The sequence below is a fragment of the Engystomops pustulosus genome, chromosome 6, assembly GCF_040894005.1.
Source record: "Engystomops pustulosus chromosome 6, aEngPut4.maternal, whole genome shotgun sequence".
Taxonomy (NCBI): Eukaryota; Metazoa; Chordata; class Amphibia; order Anura; family Leptodactylidae; genus Engystomops; species Engystomops pustulosus.
In genome coordinates this window covers 112,752,113-112,769,298 of record NC_092416.1, presented here as the reverse complement: position 1 = coordinate 112,769,298, position 17,186 = coordinate 112,752,113, and the positions used below count along the sequence as shown (strand labels likewise).

The 17,186-nt window shown below is 41.8% G+C and overlaps 1 protein-coding gene across 2 annotated transcripts in view; it reads right to left on the bottom strand.

The window, feature by feature from the left end:
- SPATA2 (spermatogenesis associated 2) overlaps positions 1-16,519 on the bottom strand; it is a 43,602-nt gene extending 27,083 nt beyond the window's left edge. Inside the window, exon 1 of one of the 2 annotated variants that reach the window (XM_072110617.1) lies at positions 16,391-16,519. The gene's annotated coding sequence lies outside the window, so the exon portion shown is untranslated. The other variant, XM_072110618.1, reaches the window with a different exon arrangement.
- Between the last annotated feature and the right edge of the window lie 667 nt (positions 16,520-17,186).

The window sequence follows — 17,186 nt, the reverse complement described above, 5'->3', positions numbered from 1 at the left end:
AGTAAGCCCAGGACACTCATAGCTGGTCTCAGACTGCAGGTCTTTTTCTGAAATTGGCTGATCTGATTCATTAGATTTATTACTTTCTGCTGAGGAAGGAAAGAACATTGAGGGTGCGTTCACACGTTGCAGTTAAAACTGCATCGCAATCAGTTTTGAGGAGGTTTTAGGTGCAGTTTTGTCAATTGAACAGGTGAAAGACATGAACTGAACGAGTGAATTTTATTTTGAAGGGGAGACCTGCTCCACAAATGTCATTCACTCGTTCAGTTCATGTCTTTCACCTGTTCAATTGACAAAACTGCACCTAAAACCTCCTCAAAGCTGATTGCGATGCAGTTTTAACTGCAACGTGACTGCACCCTGAGGGTGCGTTCACACGTTGCAGTTTAAACTGCAACGCAATTAGTTTTGGGGTGGTTTTAGGTGGTATTATTTACTTTAACAAGTGAAAGACATCAAATCAACAGGTGAATGAAATTTGTGGAACAGCTTTCATGTCTTTCACCTGTGAAATTGACAAAACTGCACCTAAAACGACCTAAAAAATGATTGCGATGCAGTTTTAACTGCAACGTGTGAACGCACCCTGTAGGTCTGCATTCAAGATAACTCCCAGGAATTTTCTCTCTGCATTTAAATCCAACTTTTGCTGCATTTATTATCCATCCCAGACATTCAAGAATCTGGATGGCAAAATCTCTGAGATTTTATAAACCGTTTCGTTTCCAATATAATTAAGGGATTGTCTAGGTATGGAAAAATTTTGAAGCCATCTTTCCTACAAAAAAAAAAAAAAATTCTACCACCATGACTTCACCATGATTCCAAAGATCAGAACTTTTAACTAGAAATTAGAGAGCGATTTACCATACGCCTGTGCTTGATAGCGGCCATGCCCCCTTTTGTCACGCCATATACATTATAAGGCTTGACCTCTTGATGCATCCAGCAGTCAGCGAGCAAAGCTAGGTCAGGTCTGACCCGGTGAAGTTTTGTGTAAAAACTAATGAAATACCCACCACATACGAATCTAAAATTGTGTTAAAGTGTCAGGGATCCGGAGATATTCACATTTAACCCCTTTATGACCAAGCCCTTTTTCATTTTTCACTCCCCACCTTCAAAAACCCATAACTTATTTTTTCATGTACAAATTGCACTTCATAGTGACAGTATTTAAACTTTCTTGCCATGTACTAGGTAGCAGGAAAAAAAAATTTCAAATGCAGTTAAACTGGTTAAAAAAACACATTTGCGCCATTTCCTTGTGAGCTTGGATTTTACGGCTTTCACTGGGCGCCTCAAATGACATGTTTCAAAATGGCAAAAAATGGCATTTTCGACTTTGGGTGCTATTTTCTGTTACGGGTTTAAACGCTGGGAAAAAACATTAATAAATTTTAATTGATTGGACATTTTGGGTCCTGGTGATGCATAACATATTTATTATTTTTACTGTTTATTTATATCATATCTTGGGAAAGGGGGGGTGATTTAAATTTTTAGGTTTAATTAGATTTTTTTTACTAATTTTTCAGACCGCTTAATTTACTTTAACCCTAGGTTGTCTGATTGCTCCAACCAGAGGTCGTATTAACGCCTCACCACGCGTCATTATCCCCCAAAATAATTGCCATGCGATTCAGCGCGCGCTGCAAAGGAGGGAAATGTCACAGCGCGCACCGGACCGCTCAGCGGGACACGTGACTAAGGGGCGCGCCGGAGAGACCCGGAGCGAGAGCGCCGGTCCCAGGGGAGACATGTGGGCCGCGAAGCTGCTGCTCCCCGTCCTGCTCCATCTCTACTTGCCCGCAGCTGCCTGCGTTTGTGATCGACGAGACCTAAGAGCACTGCTGGGTGAGTGTAGTGTGTGGTGAGTGTGCAACGATCTGTATGCTGTGCTGTGAGTGTGTGCAGTGCGTTTTGTGTTGTGAGCGGCGAGTGTGCCATGTGTACGGTGTATTACCGAAATTTTCATACTCTTCCTTGGGTAAAAATACTCAAAAATGGTGAGAGGAGTATTTTTAAAAAATGAATGGGATAAAATCATTCACTGTTACATTGCAAATGTTGTACAAGCAGCTACCTGCAGAAATGCTTATTAAAGCAAACCTACCACCACGGATCTACCTATTAAGGAGGATCGTGTGGTAGGTGCCTCTATTGTACGTGAGGATAGCCCTTTTAACCCCTTAAGGACGCAGGGTTTTTCGGCTGATTTCTCACTCTCCAACTTCAAAAATCCATAACTTTTTCATTTTTACGTGTACAGACCTGTGTGAGGGCTTATTTTGTGCGTAACAAATTTTTACTTTCCTGTGATGTTATTTATTTTAACATGCCGTCTACTGCGAAGCTGAAAAAAAATTCCAAATGTGGAAAAATTGAAAAAAAACCCGCACGCGTCACGTTCTTGTGGGCTCAGTTTTTACGACTTTCACTCTTCGCTCCAAATAACACGCCTACTTTATTCTTTGGTTCGGTGCGATCGCGGTGCTACCAAATTTATATAGGTTTTATTGTGTTTTAATACATTTTCAAAAATTAAACGAATGTGTACAAAAAAGAAAAAAACATTTTGCCATCTGACGCTAATAACTTTTTCATACTTTGGCGCACGGAGATGTGTGAGGGGTCATTTTTTGCGAAATGAGGCGACGTTTTCATTGCTACCATTTTGAGGTCTGGGCGACATTTTGATAATTTTTTATGTTATGTAAAAAGGTGTAAAAGTCGCATTTCGGACATTTGGGCGCCATTTCCCGCCTCGGAGGTCACCGCCGGCCGTAACCGTTTTTATATTTTGATAGATCGGGCATTTTGGGACGCGCGATACCTAATATTTCTGTGATTTTTACTGTTTGTTATGTTTTATATCCGTTCTAGGGAAAGGGGGGTGATTTGAACTTTTAATATTTTATAAATTTTTTTTATTTTTTAAACTTTTTTTTTCTTTTTTTTTTCACTATTTTTTAGACCATCTAGGGTACATTAACCCTAGATGGTCAGATCGCTCCTACCATATACTGCAATACTACAGTATTGCAATATATGGCATTTTTGCAGGTCATACATTGCAATGAGCCACTGGCTCATTGTAACGAACCTGCATAAACCATGTAGCCTCGTGTCAAAAGAAGACCCGAGGCTACCATGGTAACCGATCGCCGCCCCCCGATGACGTTCGGGGGCGTGGCGATCGAAAAAAAGATGGCGGCCCCTGCGCGCCGCCGTCTTTTAAACGCCGGCGGCGACTTTGCCGGCGGCGTTTAGAGGGTTAATAGCCGCGATCGGTGCAAGCGATGAATGTGATGAGGCGTAGAAGTTTAGATGCAAATATTCACATTTTCATGATGCTAAATCATAATTTTAAAGGGCCTGCTCCAGTAATTATCCACCTTTGCTTGCCGAGATCTCTGAGGAATGTAAAATACAAAAAAGTAAATTATCATGGCTGGAAGCCTTCAAAATGCATCTATTACTCAAATCGATGTACTTCCCATACTCATCTCTGAGACATTTCTTAAGCACAATCAGTTGTTTCCCGCTTTGTTTGGGCTGGTTAAAAACCTTGACCGGCTAGGTACATACTGATAAAACAAAACAAAAAGTACGGGGGGGAGGGGGTACTGGGATTGCCCGACCTAAAAGTGAACTAGCTAGCGAATCTTCTGGCCCAAGCTTCCTCTTGGCATAATGCTACTATTAAAGCCCCATGGATGCAAACTGAATCTGCTATGGTTGGAGGGCTAGAACTTCGTAGTATTTTAATTGCATCTATCTGGGATACCCCCATGCCGAAGTTCCCATCATTCCCCATAAAAGCACTCCTCCTCGGTTGGAAGTCCCTTTACACAGTATCACAAAGCCAACTAACATGGGCAGATCTCCCCTTCTCTACCCTAGCCTTAGCTATTCCTCGACCTCTTTGACAACATGGGTTAAAGCAGGCAACAACTATTCAACGGGGATACACAGCTCCCTTTTAGCCAGCTCAAGGACAAATATGCCCTCACAGATAATGACTTCCTATGCTATGCCCAGGTCACAACCCTCTTATAATAAAGAACTGCTTAATCTGATGCTCCGTAAAGTTAGAGGTCTAAAACCCTTCTATACCAAAATCACACAATGCATGTCCTTCCAATACTTCTACCCACTAAGAATGTGGGAACAAGAGCTAAATATTACTATTTCCCCTCAAAGCTGGCGCTCATCTAGTAATGTAGCCCACAAAGCACTCAAGAGCTCCACCCACGTGGAAATTACTATAAAACTAATGCTTCACTCCAATTCGCTTGAGCCAGATTTACCCAGGAACCTCTCATTTGTGCTGCAGAGGAAAAGGATCACTGTCTTATCTTATGGGGAGGTCCCCTACTACTCACCTATTGGTCTGAAGTATATTGGTGAAAATATTGACCATTGCCAAAATCCTCATTGCGAGGAGATGGAAGTCCCACTTGATTTGATCCAAGGAGACGCTAATAACTAATCATTGTCTTATGGATTCCTGAAAACAGTTGCCCCCTCCCAAGTATGGCAGTCATGGTCCTCTCCACTTCTTATGCCTCATTTGGGATATGACTCCTTAACTGTCTATGCTTCCAAAAGTTTTCTTTACATAGACTAACACCTACGCTTCTGTATTAAGTATGAACATGGTAGTCATGCTCATGGATTATTCTATGCTTAGTTCTATTTATATTGTTAATGTTCATTTTATGTTTCGCAGCTTTTAAACTGTATAAATATGTATAGCATGTTACTGCCCCTAGGCTCAGAGCATTAATATGTAGTAACTGACTAAGCATTGATATACTACAACATGTAGGATCACTCCCTGCGTAGGGATTATGTAATAGACGATAGGAGTTAGGTGATTGATTACTTCTATAGATGTGATTATTTGTACCACATGCTATAAACTTTAATAAAAAGTTTAAAGAAAAAAAATTGTTTGCAATTTATTTTTTTTTAGCCTAGAATATTTTTTTTTCAAAATATGTACACCTTTTCAGTGGATAAAATAGCAAAATGCATCACAAAGTTTAATACCCAATTTCTCCCAAGTAAAACAATAGCCTATACATGGTGATAAACTGCTGTGTGGGCATCAAAGGGAAGCTGCAGCATTCAGTGCAGATTTGTAATGCCGCTTTGTAAAGGTTACACTATTTTTTTTTTTTATTTGGACATAAGGGCTTATTTTCAGCGAGATGAGATGCACTTTACAAATACGAGAGTATAAGCCGAGATATCTAATTTAACCCCCTAACGACGCACGTCATAATAGTATGGTATGGTCGCGTGCTGGTGGACGGACCGAGCCCCCTCCATAGGCGACATAGGTTATCCCCGCTTTGCCGGTGGCTTAAAAAAAAAGAAAATGGCGGCGCATCTTGCCAAAGCTAGTCAATCCCCGTAACGTCATCTTCCGTTGCTATAACAGCCTTGGCTTCGTTTTTAACTAAACTGCACATTGTAATGAATGAGGAAGAAAGTTCCCCATATACTGCCATACTGTAGTATGGCAGTATATGGTAGGATCGGTCAGACAACCTAGGATTAAAGTACCAAAGCACCCGAAGTTGGCAAAATCAAAAAAAAGTTTGTACAGGAGGTTTTAATTTTTGTAAATGTATGAAAACATTCTAAAACCTATACACATTTGTTATCCCTGTGATTGTACCGACCCAAAGAATAAAATAGACATGTCATTTGTGGCTCACAGTGAAAGACTTAAAATCCAAGCCAAAAAGAATATGTCGCAAATGCGGTTTTCCCCCATTTTCACTGCATTTGGAATTTTTTTCCCGCTTCCCAGTACACGGCATGGAATATTCAATACCATCACTATGAAGTGCAATTTGTTACGCAGAAAACAAGCCATCACATAGCTCTTTATGTGTAAAAATAAAAAGTTATAGATTTTTGAAGGTGAGAGAAAAATGGAAATGGGGAAAAAAAACCTTAAGGGGTTAAACACAAAAAACCAGGAAAACCTATTGACTATAGTACAAGCCTAGGGTGGGAATTGTAGCCATCCCTGTACATGACGGTATTGTCCACCGTACCGCACCATAAGCAAGTCATAAAAATATAGAGCACGTCCTATTTTCCATCATATTTCCTTTCTGTAGTGCCCATAGAAGTCAATAGGAAAACATGGGCCAAATACTTGCTGCAAAGGGCTGTGCACTGTATGCTGCCGTATGTACGTGCAGTATGCAGAACCATTGGGAGATGCATTCTGTCGGCTTGCCAATGGTCAATGATCCATCATCTGCAAGCCCACTGTATTTCACATAAATACAGTGCAATACGTTGCTATACTGTTGAAATATGTCCCGTATTTACGGCCGGTATACAGCTGTACATACAGAAAAGACCACGAGGCTTTAGGGTTTATTTTTTTGGAGGCGGGTGTCCAGCTTCTGGAGTCAGTGCCAGAAGCTGGATGTAGTAGTATGTCTCATGTCAGCAAGTCACTGCTGGCCGTGACATACTTCTACGTCTGTTGTGCATTCTTTGCAGAAAAAAGAATTACTTTAAAGAGAACCCGTCATGCAAAATAACCCACTTAAACTAAATATATTTTCATAAACTGCCATTAGAGAGCATTGCCTCTATCCCTTCATTGTCCCTCTACATGCCTGTAAACCTAAGCAATGAGGTCCTAAAGCTGTATGCAAATGACCTGTGAAATGTCCAATGAAGCATTAGCATATTCAAGCTGTCCACTCTATTCATGAGTGGGAGGCACAGCCACACCCCCAGTGCTTGACTGACAGCCTGTATAATGATGTGAGGCTGTATAATGATGTGCTTCCTGGTGCTGGTGGCCACACCCCCTGCAGCCTGTGTGTGCATGTGTGTGTGTTTAGGAGATATACAACAGCTCCAGGCAGCCATGTTACAGCAGAACATGTCAGATTCATGTGTAGCTGATGTCTGCGTCTCTCACCTGTATATTAGGAGGATACAGCATGTCAGCAGATGCAGCACAGATACCAGCAATACTTTACTATACATTACAGTGGACATGCAGACAAAAAGGAACAGAGAGAAACAGCGCTACCTAGTACGAGATTATCCTTGGTTAGTTCGGGGGTGCTCTTGAGGAAGAGGTGCTCTTGGGTGAGATTGGGTACTCACCTTTGCTGGTTGTGCTAGAGACAGGCACAACGCTGGGTCAGGCATATGTGGTAAGTAACCGCTGCCGCGTCCCCACCCTCGCCCCAAGGTTGGGTAACAAGGGCGTATAGCAAATGGGCTGGAGGGTAGGTCACTAATTGTGCCACCCTATGTGTAAAAATGGGACGTCAGAAAGGCGCTGGTCATCAGGGGTAAGAGGTTTCCTTTTATTCAGAGATATTTAGGACAACGCGTTTCGCACTCCAACGAGTGCTTCCTCAGGTCTAATACAATACACAAAAATAAATTAATTTTAATATTTATGGTAAGTTAAAAAGGAGAATAGCAAGCAGAGGCTCGGTATACCAAAAAGAATAAAACATAGGCTTTAAAAAGTTCATATAAGTTAGGAAATGATACATTTGAGGGAAATAAATATTCCTATGGCCTTCTCTAAGGTAATTGGTGATCACATCGGAAGTGGAAGAGACAGATAATACATGATAAAAATAAAAATATATATATACATATATATACACATACATACATATACATATAAATGAATAAACCTGTAGGCTAAAAACAACCAATTGGTTAAAATCATGGAATATTATATAGTACAACATAATCATAAATATAGTGACCTGTGACAAAGAGTATGCATCGGATGGCTTAAAGATGAGGGGCCCTGGAGTTGTGTTTAGCTGAGGGCCAATAGTCTATGTAGCTGGTTGTGATGGATGTCTAAATAGAAGTCTGGAGGGACTCACCTAGGCTTGTTGTGCTGGAGAAGTGATCTAGGTTCCCCTGTTTTGGCGGAAATTTATAGGTGTGAGTGTCTGAGTAAAATAAAGAGGAAAAAAAAAAAAAGGGATTGTCTCTAAATAAAGGAAAAGAAAAAAAAAAAAAAATTATATATATAGTGAAAGAGGGAATAACATAAAATAAACTAAAATGAACTAAAAATTTTTTTTTTTTTTTTTTTTTGAAGAGGAGGGGAAGGGGGAGAGGTCTGATTAGATGAAGGATTATTGTCTGGGGCAGTGGGAGAGGTAGAATGGAATGAATTCAATGAATGATAGTCTCAGTAACTTCATTTAGACCGGTGGGGCTTAGGGTATTAAGTTTGAAAATCCAAAAGACCTCTCTCTTGCAGAGTGTCTCATATCTGTTGTGGACGTCCTCCATAATATGGTCGATAGGCATGATTGTTAGCAAGTTCTCATTCTTGGCATGTCTCATGAGATAATGCTTGGACAGCCCATGTAGTTGGAAACCCTTCTTTATGTTTGCCCTGTGGCCATTGATCCTTCTGTTCAGGGCCTGTGTCGTTCTCCCCACATATTGGAGTCCACAGGGGCATTCCAGGAGATATATGACGTATTTGGTCTGACACGTCATATGGTGTTTAACCTGAAAGCATTCAGAGGTGGTGTTAGACCGGAAGGTATTAGCATTGTGTTTAATGTTGTGGCAACACAGGCATAGAGGTTGGGCACATCTGTTGACTACTGGTCCAGTGGATACTGTTCTCTTGATCCCATGTTGTTTAATCTGGCTCGGGGCTAGAATATTCTTGAGGGTGGCCGCTCTCCTGAAGGTAACCTTGGGGTGTTTGGGGATGATCTCCTTTAGTACATTATCACCTTCTAGGATGTGCCAATGTTTGTAGAGAATGTCCTTGATTTGTTTGTGCTTGTCGTTGTATCGCGTGATGAACGCCAACGGCAGATCGATCGGGTCTTTATTTTTAGCTCCGGTAGTGAGACATTCTTCCTGGGTGAGTTTGGAGCTCCTCTTGTATGCATTTTTAAGAATATGTGCAGGATACCCTTTTTCTTGGAAACGTTTTTTTAGGATCGTTGCTTGGGACTTGAAAGTGGAGGTGTCGGTACAGTTTTTCCGGATTCGCCGATACTGGCTGAATGGTATATTGTCTTTCCATTTCTGGAAGTGGGAGCTCTCGTAGTTTAGGTAACTGTTAGTATCAACGTCTTTGAAGTATGTGGAGGTGATGATTCGTCCATGTTTATTTTCTAAGTTCAGATCAAGAAAGTGGATGTGAGAGTCGCTGTACTCCATGGTGAAGGAGATACCCCACGGATTTTGGTTGAGTGATTGCAGAAATGAAATGGCATCGTTGTTTGAACCAGTCCAGATGAAGAATAGGTCATCGATGTACCTGCGATAAGAAAATATATGCTGCCGGAATGGGTGTTGTGATATAATAAACAAATCCTCAAACAAACCCATAAAGAGATTTGCGTAGGACGGGGCCACTCGGGTGCCCATGGCCGTACCACGTTGCTGTAGGTATAGTGAAGATCCATATGAGAAGAAATTGTTTTCCAAAGTTATCCTCAAGAGTGATATCAAAAGGTTCTTAAACTCTGTAGGGAGTTCCAAATCTTTGTTCAGAAAATAAGCTGTGCACTCGATTCCTTTCTCATTATCGATGTTGGAATAGAGGGCACTCACATCCATTGTTAGAAAGGAGAACTTCTCAGGCAATTCTGTGGCATTTAGGTCTCTGATGAGGTGGTCTGAATCTTTCAGATAGCTTTGCAATTGTATAACGTAGTCTTGTAAATATAGGTCTAGAAAATGTGAAATGTTGCTGGTAGGGGAGCCAATGCCCGATATGATGGGTCTTCCGGGGGGTGTTTTGTCATTTTTGTGGATTTTCGGTAGAAAATAAAAGTAGGGTGTAGTGGGAAAAGGTATAAAAAGAAATCTGTGTTCTTCTTTGGTAATGGTCTTTTGCTTGAAGGCCGCATCCAGAAGTAGTTCGAGTTTCTTTTGAAGTGCAGGCATTGGGTTGGCGGCTATTTTTATGTAATATGTAGTATCCGATAGGATGTTTAGAGCCTCTTCATTATAGTAGGTGTAAGTCATAATGACTAACCCTCCACCTTTGTCAGCTGGTCTGAAAACTAGGTCCTGGTTTCCTTTAAAGGGGTTATCCGGGTTTAATTTTTTTTTTATGGCCGGGCTGGGGAGGGCTATGTAAACATAATAAACATGTACTTACCTCCTCCGGTGCTGCCGATGTCCCGCGCCGCGGCCCGTCTTCTCCGTGCGCCGGTTTCATTACACCGGCGCACAGGGAGCTTCCGGCCGGCCGGATGCTCCCATGCGCACCATCTCCCAGCGCTTACAACGCTGAGAGATAGGGACGGATGGGAGGAGCCGTCCACAACGCGGACCGGAAGCTCCCTGTGCGCGGCTTCCGTGCCCCTGTTTGTTTACAGGGGCACGGAACGAAGTGACCGCGGCGCGGGACATCGGCGGCGCCGGAGGAGGTAAGTCCATGTTTATTATGTTTAACTATCCCTCCCCAGCCCGGCCATAAAAAAAAAAATTAAACCCGGATAACCCCTTTAAGATCTTTCAGTGCTTTGCGCTCTGTTGGTCGCAGGTTCCCCCTATTAGTTCTAGAACTCGGTGGAGCAATTACTGTAGTGAGTTTCTTAAAGTCTTCCATCACTAGGTCTTGAAAGACTTTAAGGTGGTGTCCTTGATCTTGTAAGGGATAGAATTTGGATTTGTTTTTAATTTTTGTGGTACGGACGCACATGTCATTCGTAGGTGCCATGTTGTTCGTGTCAACGCTTGGTTGTATATGGCCCATTGCCTCTTGGGGTGTGTGGCTTTTGTTGCGTTTTGTTTGCAGGGAGAAATGGCGTTTTAGGGTGAGTTTCCTAATAAATTGATTGATATCCAAAAAGAGATCAAACTCTTTTGGAAGACTGTTAGGACTGTAAGACAGACCTTTTGATAGAAGAGATTCTTCATTCTGGCTGAGAGGATAATTAGTCAGGTTGAAGATTTTTATCGTTGAATCTTGTTGGGTGGCCTCAGTTTTGGTATGGCGCCGGTTCTGTTGTCTTCTTTTACAGCCTCCTCTTTTTCCTCGTTTGGTTTTTTTCTTTTCTTTTGGTTCACAGGCAGAAAAAAAGATTCTATATTCTTGGTCTTCATTGTTTGTGTGTTTGCCCCTTGTTGGAAAAAGGGGTTGTTTATGCCTGTGTTTTGGGTATCTTTGTTAGGAGGTTCCTGTGTGGAGGTGGGTTGGGAGTGGGGGTGTATAGATAGATCAAGTAGGGTATTAGTGAAGGAGATATTTTCAGAACCAGATAGATCAATTCTCGGTGTGTTAGTGGGGGACGGCCTTTTGATCAGGGAGTTCAGAGTCTCAAAGTTATTCCTAATTTTGTTGGAGGTGTCAGCAGGGGAGTTGGGATTTGATAGACTTCTAATATCGGCCCTAATCTGGCTGATGGTGGCTGAAAAAAGGGCATCCCTTTCTTTTCTTTCTGCTGTTAGAGAGGTGGGGAGGGTGTGGCTGATGATAGGACTGGCTGGAATATGGTTCGGGGTGTTATGTGGCATGGTTGTCTGAGGGGTAGGGTGGTCCTTGTCAGTGGACAGGTGTTGGACCAAGTGATCATATTGAGATGGTTGGAGCTGTTTGGGGTGGGAGTGTTTCTGTGGTTCTCCCATGGTGCGGGAATAATTGAACCCTGTAGTATTTTTGTTTAAGGTATATTTCTGATGGTTGCTCCTGGTGGTGGTGGTCTGGTGGGTTCCTAAGTGTTTGAGACTTGTGGGATCTGGGTTATGGTGTTGGTTCCCTGGTGGGTCCCTCTTGTGATGCCAGGTTCTAAATTTGGAGTTTAGTTTGTCTGATCTGTCTCGTTGAAGTTTGTTCACTTTTTTGTATATGGAGTACAGCGACTCTCACATCCACTTTCTTGATCTGAACTTAGAAAATAAACATGGACGAATCATCACCTCCACATACTTCAAAGACGTTGATACTAACAGTTACCTAAACTACGAGAGCTCCCACTTCCAGAAATGGAAAGACAATATACCATTCAGCCAGTATCGGCGAATCCGGAAAAACTGTACCGACACCTCCACTTTCAAGTCCCAAGCAACGATCCTAAAAAAACGTTTCCAAGAAAAAGGGTATCCTGCACATATTCTTAAAAATGCATACAAGAGGAGCTCCAAACTCACCCAGGAAGAATGTCTCACTACCGGAGCTAAAAATAAAGACCCGATCGATCTGCCGTTGGCGTTCATCACGCGATACAACGACAAGCACAAACAAATCAAGGACATTCTCTACAAACATTGGCACATCCTAGAAGGTGATAATGTACTAAAGGAGATCATCCCCAAACACCCCAAGGTTACCTTCAGGAGAGCGGCCACCCTCAAGAATATTCTAGCCCCGAGCCAGATTAAACAACATGGGATCAAGAGAACAGTATCCACTGGACCAGTAGTCAACAGATGTGCCCAACCTCTATGCCTGTGTTGCCACAACATTAAACACAATGCTAATACCTTCCGGTCTAACACCACCTCTGAATGCTTTCAGGTTAAACACCATATGACGTGTCAGACCAAATACGTCATATATCTCCTGGAATGCCCCTGTGGACTCCAATATGTGGGGAGAACGACACAGGCCCTGAACAGAAGGATCAATGGCCACAGGGCAAACATAAAGAAGGGTTTCCAACTACATGGGCTGTCCAAGCATTATCTCATGAGACATGCCAAGAATGAGAACTTGCTAACAATCATGCCTATCGACCATATTATGGAGGACGTCCACAACAGATATGAGACACTCTGCAAGAGAGAGGTCTTTTGGATTTTCAAACTTAATACCCTAAGCCCCACCGGTCTAAATGAAGTTACTGAGACTATCATTCATTGAATTCATTCCATTCTACCTCTCCCACTGCCCCAGACAATAATCCTTCATCTAATCAGACCTCTCCCCCTTCCCCTCCTCTTCAAAAAAAAAAAAAAAAAAAAAATTTTAGTTCATTTTAGTTTATTTTATGTTATTCCCTCTTTCACTATATATATAATTTTTTTTTTTTTTTTCTTTTCCTTTATTTAGAGACAATCCCTTTTTTTTTTTTCCTCTTTATTTTACTCAGACACTCACACCTATAAATTTCCGCCAAAACAGGGGAACCTAGATCACTTCTCCAGCACAACAAGCCTAGGTGAGTCCCTCCAGACTTCTATTTAGACATCCATCACAACCAGCTACATAGACTATTGGCCCTCAGCTAAACACAACTCCAGGGCCCCTCATCTTTAAGCCATCCGATGCATACTCTTTGTCACAGGTCACTATATTTATGATTATGTTGTACTATATAATATTCCATGATTTTAACCAATTGGTTGTTTTTAGCCTACAGGTTTATTCATTTATATGTATATGTATGTATGTGTATATATATGTATATATATATTTTTATTTTTATCATGTATTATCTGTCTCTTCCACTTCCGATGTGATCACCAATTACCTTAGAGAAGGCCATAGGAATATTTATTTCCCTCAAATGTATCATTTCCTAACTTATATGAACTTTTTAAAGCCTATGTTTTATTCTTTTTGGTATACCGAGCCTCTGCTTGCTATTCTCCTTTTTAACTTACCATAAATATTAAAATTAATTTATTTTTGTGTATTGTATTAGACCTGAGGAAGCACTCGTTGGAGTGCGAAACGCGTTGTCCTAAATATCTCTGAATAAAAGGAAACCTCTTACCCCTGATGACCAGCGCCTTTCTGACGTCCCATTTTTACACATAGGGTGGCACAATTAGTGACCTACCCTCCAGCCCATTTACTATACATTACACACAGACATGAGCAGGGGGAGGAGAGGGGAGGGGGAACAGGGGTGACATCACTGCCTCTGACCATGTGACCAGCCTCATTTACATGATAAAGAATAGATGATTTTACAATGAATAATGTATGAAATAACTAGATAAAGGCTGGGATGGGATCCTTGTGAGCTGCTCCAACAGGTAGTAGTGACAGGACAAGTGACACAGACCTGATGACAGGTGTCCTTTAACAAATTTAGATCAAAATTGCTCACTATATCTCTTGATTATTTCCTTGAGGGGTATAGTTAGGGTAACTTGTTGAGTTTTTAAAAAAAATTTTTAGGTCTTCCCCTCCAAGCCTCTGGCTTTATCAGCATAGCTTCTGTAAATCTACACATCTGGCCACAAATATGACTGGTGCTCCATTATTCTGGAGCCCTGCTGTATTTTGTGGCTAGAGATTAGGATCACAATTTGAGTGTTTCTAATGTCAGGAAACATGGCTTCATAATTGGAGAAATGACTTTTCACAGTGACACAAATTACACAATCATATAACAAATCATATTACAAATGACACATATTGGGCACTGAATTTGTGTATTTTCAGAAATAATTACAATTTTAATTTGACCTGTAGGGTCAAAAAGATCACAATGCAGTAACATTTTTTCCAATTTTGAGGAGTTTGAAATTTTTCTTTTTCAAAAAAATAACTTAAATAAATATAGTGTTGATAGATGTTGAATTATAAAAAGGATTACAGCCAGGATTACAACAACTGGTAAAAATGGAAAAATGTGCCCAATGTGAAGTTTTAATAGGAAAAATGTAATTTTTCATTTTCTCATGCCAACATTAAAGAAATTATTAAGTGGAATATTGAGCATTTCGACGAGTCTTTGGAAGACCCGAGGATGTCATGGCATCACCGCTCCCTGGTGACGTCATGGGGAGCGACAATCTTCACCAAGATGGCGGCGCACATGCGACACCAAATTTTTTTTAAGCTTCGGCGGCGATGGTTGGGATAAACGGTAACGCAATAAAAGCATAACCGGGTGTTACCTGTAAGTGTTTGCTGCAATATGCAACAGAGACTTACGGACTAAGGAGAGGATTCAGCTCATGAGCCCACTCCATGCACCCGCAGCCGTCGCATGACAAAGCACAAAGCCTGCACCAAGACCACACCCAAAATAAAAAATGCAAACTAATAAAGGCTTGGAGAACCTACCCATGTCACATAACATGCGGTTAGGATGGAATTTGGGGACAGCTGTAAATGACGTTTGAAGCCACAGCAAGTGTGGAACCTCTAATCCTTCCTTCTGAATAAATATCCACTTCTTGAGTGAAAGAGCACTATTAACAGCCTTAACCAATCACGGAGAGAAAGGGGATGAGCAGCCACCCAGAATCTAGCCACCGTTTTCCCGAGTACAATGTCAATGTGTAGGGAGTAAACCCGCTTATTTTTTCATTCACTACATGGAGTGCTGCTGAATTCTTTGTATCTATATTTTATGGTGTAGTTGAACATGTTATAACATTTTTTTCTATGTTAAGTTGTAGATTCCTGTAAAATTCAGAGCTACAGTGCTCCGTCTTCCCTGTCATGCTCTCTACTTGATCTCTGTACAAGCAGTATTGATTGGCTCAGCTGTTTGTGCACGTTCACGTGAATGCCCCGAGTGCTACTGGCACCATTACCCATAGCTGATGTCACAATCAGGAAATCTTGCCCACTTCAGGAAAAGCTGAGAAGATATTACATAGTGCACATCACTAGTATACTATACAAAAAAGTTTAGTCAAAATCTACAGCTATAAATAAGTGTCTAGTTAGAGTATTCATTTATATACTAGCAATGCATACATAGGCTACAATATATAGTATGTATACACATATATGAGTATATTCAATGTACATGGTACAATGTACAGTTTAGCAATAGAATAAATCACATCCTCTCTATCCCAATACAAAATGTACAAGCTATGCAAAACAAAAATCCATTTAAGCTCTTTATAGCAGTATCAGCTCTATCCACTGCAATGCATAGCTATACGAGTTTAGCAGTAAAATAATTTATACTACATGCATTACATAACAATACTGGTCCTTACTAGGGATTACTAGTAATAGAAAGTCTACAGGAAACTATATTTCGAAGAAATCTATATTACATCCTACAAAGTGTAATAAACAATCGCACATGTGTATCCCTGGGAATAAGACCCCATACAGCACACAGATGTCCTGCTGTCAGTGGGACAGCGTTCTCTCCACAGCGCTCTCAGCAGTCTGTACGATACGGATGCGTATATACCCAACCTGCCAATATTCCTTGTGGTAAAGGGTTCGAGGAAGGGGTTCTGTCCCCTGCACGGCACTATGTCACTCTCCTCCCCCTGGCAAGAGACCTAATACACCCAAAACCGTCCTTCAGGCCCATCGGCCCGGAGCAGGCTACGCAAGCAACGGCACAGCCTGCACCACCTTTACACACATCCAGGTCAGAGACCGCTGCTACAGAAAAGGCAACAAAACCCCCTATCACAACCCGAACCGAAGCTTCTTTCTCACCTCCGCCATTATGGAAAAACGCTTCACTTCCTCCTTCATGTGACGTAAGGACGCAGTCAACGTTGTGCGCGCTCCCTGGCGTAGGCCTGTTACAAGGCGCGTCCCCGATAGTTGAATGCGCCTGCGCATTGCTGGCGGTAGAAATGGCGAGCTTCTGCTGTAAGAGGTACCTGCTATAGTACCTGAACTACGGGTACAGGAAAGTATTCATTACGTTTCTATCGGTAATTTGTAAGGCAAGACGTTTGAAACGTTGAACAGCTGGAAATCTTTTCAGTATAGTTATATCTGTTTTGGCTTACAAATACCGAAGGGAGAATATTGTAGGCCAAATAAGGCCTAAGAGGATAAAATGACCATACTATAAGATGTGAGACAAGCTAATGATATAACTAGGGACATAAAGAGTGGCGCCATAACACAATTTCTTTTTGCATAATAAACCGTGCCCATTATCCCTTCCCTTATCCCACTCCCATAGTAGCCCCACATAGTATAATACCAAGAATAATGGGGCAGATTTACTTACCCGGTCCGTTCGCGATCCAGCGGCGCGTTCTCTGCACTGGATTCGGGTCCGGCCGGGATTCATCAAAGCAGTTCCTCCGACGTCCACCAGGTGGCGCTGCTGCGCTGAAGTTCGCTGGAATGCCTCGAAATACACCGGCCTATCCAGGATGAAGGTGAGTGAAATTTTCGCGACACAAATTTTTTTTTAAATGCGGCGGTTTTTCCGAATACGTCGGGTTTTCGTTCGGCCACGCCCCCCGATTTCCGTCGCGTGCATACCGGCGCC